The sequence below is a fragment of the Tupaia chinensis genome, unplaced genomic scaffold, assembly GCF_000334495.1.
Source record: "Tupaia chinensis unplaced genomic scaffold, TupChi_1.0 Scaffold000377_5, whole genome shotgun sequence".
NCBI classification, from domain to species: domain Eukaryota; kingdom Metazoa; phylum Chordata; class Mammalia; order Scandentia; family Tupaiidae; genus Tupaia; species Tupaia belangeri.
Genome location: NW_006159879.1, coordinates 1570688 through 1575729, shown reverse-complemented (window position 1 = coordinate 1575729; position 5042 = coordinate 1570688). Strand labels below are relative to the sequence as shown.

The 5042-nt window shown below is 57.0% G+C and overlaps 1 protein-coding gene across 1 annotated transcript in view; it reads right to left on the bottom strand.

The window, feature by feature from the left end:
- Positions 1-5042, bottom strand: part of MYT1L (myelin transcription factor 1 like) — a 406891-nt gene that overhangs the window by 359594 nt on the left and 42255 nt on the right. The window contains 1 exon segment of the mRNA XM_006153537.1: positions 1167-1264. The gene's annotated coding sequence lies outside the window, so the exon portion shown is untranslated.

Genomic DNA, 5042 nt, shown 5'->3' with positions numbered 1-5042 from the left:
TCGTGGGACGCGCGAGGCAACGGAGAAGCAAAGACGCAGAGTGACCCGGCCGACTACAGGAGCCCGCGTCATAGACAACCGTCACTTTTAACCACACCTCGAGGGTGACTGTCACTGAGCTGGGGATTCGCAGTGCTCTTGTTTTCTGCCACATAGCCTAAACATTGCCATTTTCCACCATGCGCAGTACGGGTTACGTAACGAGGAGAGCTTAGGGAGTCTATCCCTCTGGCGTTCCAGTGTTATGACATGTGGACCTGCAGGGAGTGAGAACAGAGGGAAGGGGTGTGGCTGCGGGCCTGGGGCCCACTCACACTGGACAGGTCCCAGCCACTGGCCACTGCGGTGCGTGCAGGGCTCAGGACCGAAGCCCGCTCGCTTCTCAAGGCCTTGCAGGGCCAAGACGTCCTGTTCCAAGAACCGCATTTCTCCGTTCCTCCCCCTCATATCAGACGCGAGAGAGAGGTCAGAGAGCCTAGCGTCCCCGTGCCACCCCAGAGCAGGGAGGGCAGGACAAGGACCCTGGCCACACCCGGCCAAGGCGGTCCTCTCTCACGAAGCGAAAGTGAAGACTGTGTCACCGAGGCTGTGCCGTGGGACAAGGGCAATGGCACCCTAACCGTCTCCATGCCTGGGGGTTCCTGTCATGGTAGTCAGTCCCTCCCGGCCAGAAAGGGGACAGTGCCACCTCCTCCAGCCAGGTACCGTGTGTGCTGGGACGTTTTACCGCGTGCTTGGTGCGGGCCAGCACTTGAGGCCCCAGTGAACCCTGCACGGAAGTGGCCTGAAACCTACCAGGGAGCGCGTGAGTGTAAGTGAAAACCGCGGATGTCGACGTTATGTAGAAACATACGTGTTCTTTTCATACTGTTCTCTTCTCGCTGTGATTTGTTTCTGAAATATTTAGATTATACACAATGCTTTCCAGTGTAGGAGAAAAAGTCAAAGTTGACCTGAATTTGACATGTCTGTTTAATTAACTAAACGATGGTATAAAACTGAACATCTAAACATCAAAAACGTAGGAAAAAAATTTTAAGAACTGGTAGGAAGACTTCTACTCAGCTGGCCCAGTTTAAGCCAGGCACCACCTGCCCCCATTCCCTGTGCTCAGACAACGTTCTTAGCATTTCTAACGAACAGCAATGTCCTTGGGGCTAACATACCGCTCTCGGGGAGTCCTCAGTGTCCACGTGGCCTGGACAGACGTCCTGGTGTGGCTGCCCGCACCTTGTCCTCAGCAGTGGCCTCTGCACGACCGTCCCTACGATAGGAGAGAAGGAAGGAGCAGTTAGTGGGACCGAGATGCTTCACGCTGAGCTCCACTCCGGCACGTCCACACCGTCCACGACCACCTAGGGCTGACCTGCACTCCCACGGGCCAACCACCCCTCAAGGGTGGATGCTTCAACATGAAGTCTGCTTTTAAGGAAATGGAAGGTCCAGGGTAGGAGTGAGCAATGGGTTGGGCACCTAGGTCCTGGCCTCTGCTCCAGGGGTGGGGCTGAGATGCCCAGGACATGGCCTGCAAGGGCAGCGTTCAGATTCCGGCCGGCGGGGCGTGTGGGTTCAAACAGAGCTCGCCAAGCCACCCAACTTCTCTGGGGCCGCACATGACAGGAACAACGGCAGTAAAGGAACGAGGGGGAGGTGGCCGGCTTCCCGACTCTCGGTGCACGCGGACACCGGGGGACTGCGGGGAGGACAGTGACCCTTGGCAACATCGACGCAGCTTTTCCTGCCGACGCACACTTGGTTCTGGTTTTAGCAGATCCGAGGGAGGGGGGAGGAGACGTGGCGCTCTTCTACGCTGTCAACTCGGCGTACTCCTCAGGGTCTACCTGGAATGCCCTCCCTGCCCGGCTCTCACTCCTGCCGAGTCCAGCCTGCTCAGTGCTATCATGGGATGAAGAACAGGGAGGCTCCTCCTCCCGAGGACAACAGCTGCTGCACCACCCTAGCTGAGAACAGGCGTCATTCCCGGGGTCCTAGTGGCTCAGAGATGCCGAGCCCCCGAGGCACAGCTGGACCACGGCCAGCAGGGATCAAGATCTGTTCTTTTTATCTCCCTTGGTTTTCTTTTTTTTTTTTTTTTTTTTTTTTTTTTTTTTTTTGCTATAGGGCGTGTGCGCTCTCCAGACAGACAGAGACAGAAAGATAAAAAGCGAGAAATCACCCCCCGGGGGGATGGCACGCCGCAATCCCTTCTCCTCCATTCTCCTCTCGGGATCCTGGGCACGTATGCACACGCGCCCAGTGTGAGTTTTAAGCCACTGGGTCCGGGACCCGATCCACAGTCGACTACGTGGGAGGCCAGCGACATGGCCTTTACGCTAACTGCTGGTCCCTATTTCCCTTGTTTCTAAAAGTTTCTTGCTTTAGTGCTTTCATGACAGAGAGAGAAAGGCACAGGAGAAACAGCCATGATGAGGTCTCTCCACACCATGATCCCCACCTCCCAGCCACTCCCACTGCAGGTGCACACAGTCACGCAGGTGTCCTCAGGGTGACCCAGGATCTGAACCGGGCCTCCCAGGTGGCTACACTGACGCCCTGACTCCTTGCCACGGTGGCCCGGCCAAGACGTGCTCTCTGACGCACGGCTTCCCTCTGGTTCCGGGACCCTCAACCCGGCGACCCAGCGACCTGGTGCTCGGTGTTCTCAGCCCAGAAGTGTGGAGAATGCACTCTCCCCTTCAGCGTTGCCAGGAGTGCATGTGCTCGCCAGAGAGGGAGGGAGGGACCCCAGCGGAGCAGCGTCACCCCAAGTCCTCCTCTGTTCTCTGTTCTGCTGAGATTTGAAAACCACGCACATGCCCAGGGTGTTTTTCGAGCCGCTAAGGCTAGGATCTGAATGGTGGCTGGCCACTGGCTCTCTTAGCCAGCAGGCTGTGGGGCTGCCCCGGAAGACAATCAAGGACTCTTCCAGAACAAAGCCATTATCGCTAAATCGTGGAAACCACTTTGGATCATTCAGAAGAAAAGGAATGTATGTATGCTTTCAACAAAAGCAATACAGATATCGAGTTGCTGATGGCTTCCAATAAATAGGTCAAGGGAGACAGAGAACCCATTAGAAGATATTTATGAGAGCTTCTAGTCTTAGTTTTCATTTATAACTGAAAATGGCAAGAAATCCAACTCCTGCTGGGGCTCTGGCCCTGGGGAATTAGTGGTCCGACGAAAAGGGCGGCGTGCCTGCCACGCCGGGGCAGCTGGAGCGCGTCTGCGGCGATGGCAGCACCAGGGGCTGGCCACAGAGTGTGCTCACATGCCAGCTGTGGGGGCCTCCAGCGCTCAGAGCCCAGCTGCCCTTCACGTGAAGGCCACCAAGGAAGGAGGGCAGAAGGGCAGTGGCCTGGCAAAGCTCCACACCCACGCCCTCTTACCTGCTGCCCACCTCCCTGAGCCCAACACCCTCTTACCTCCCGCCCACCCTCTCTGAGCTCCACACCCACCCTTTACCTCCCGCCCACCCTCTCTGAGCTCCACGCCCACCCTTTACCTCCCGCCCACCCTCTCTGAGCTCCACGCCCAGGCCCTTACTGCCCGCCCAACCTCGCTGACCTTCATGCCCACGCCCTTACAGCCTGCCCACCCTCCCTGAGCTCCATGCCCAGGCCCTTACGGCATCCTTACTGCCCGCCCACCCTCGCTGACCTCCTCGCCCACACCCTTACTGCCCGCCCACCCCCACTGACCTTCACAGGCCCTTACCGCCCACCCACCCTCACTGACCTCCCCGCCCGGCCTTCTTACCACAGGACAAGACAGACATGGGGGCTGGGTGGGACCACAGCGATGAGGACGGGCCTCCCATGGGAAGGTTCTAAGCTCAGGTCCCGGGTCCCCAGCCTGGTTGCGCTGCACAGGGAGGCCCTGTGGGGGGCCGCCTCTCTCCCTCTCGCTTTCACAGAAAATTAAAAAGAACTCAGAAAAAAGAGGAATGAAGACCTATGTAAATGGTGCATATGTACACCCTCACGTCTGTATTTCATTTGCTCTTTATTTCTGCTATAGGGCAGGTGCGCTCACTGGAAAGACAGACAGACAGAGGGATAGAAAGGGAAAAATCGCCCCCGGGGGGATGGCCAGGCCGCAGTCCCTTCTCCTCTCGGGATCCTGGACACGCATGCACATGCACGCAGCGTGAGCTTAAGCTACCTGGCCCTAGATGCACACCATGGTGGACCACATGGGAGTTTGGCAACGTAACCACTACGCCATCTGCTGGTCCCAGTTATTCGATTTAGAAGACATTCAGGTTTATCAAAACAGATTTGGGGATTTTGTTATCTTATTTTTATTAGTGACAGAATTTCAAGAGTTCAGGGTGACTCTCACTTGGACCAGTCTCCTCTAAGATACCGTCTCTCCTCCTGAGCCAAGTTCTAGCTCTCGGTAAGCTAGCTAGCTGCCTTTCAAACGCGCATCCCCTAGTAAATCAGCGGTTACGCCGCGGTGCCTTTTAAACACACAGCAGTGTAGACGTCCTGGCGACCGTGGGAATGCTAACGGAAATGTATGCGAAGTTCGGGGGCCAGCCCTGCCACCCGAGGGCAGCGGTGACGTTGACTAGGCCGGAGAGCTCAGCAGAGCAAACTCTGAACCCACACTGCCACTGAGAGGCCTATGGCCACCCACGCCCCACCACGCTGTCCCCCTCCTGGCCTTCTCAAAACAGACCTCGGGTTTAGCTTCAGGTACACCATTTGGCCCCCTCTTATGAACAGGCGAGAGCTCTGCCGTCTAACCCTCACTGCAAGGCACCGCTGTGTTCCAGACGCCGGAAGGGACTAGCACGAGACCCTGCAGCTCGTAACTGAGTAGGACCGGAACCCCGACTTCCATTCCAGTGTGTGCGATCACACAGCGCCCTCACTCGTCGGCGCAACTAACGGTAACTTCAAAAGTGAAATAAAACCATCCCGAACTAAATAGAGCAGTCCTTGGAAACACTGAGCCAAGTGTTGCTCGTTGCTGGGTCACCTCCAGCCACGCCACCCACTGTGGCAGCCACCAGCAGCTGTGCCCCCGAGTGC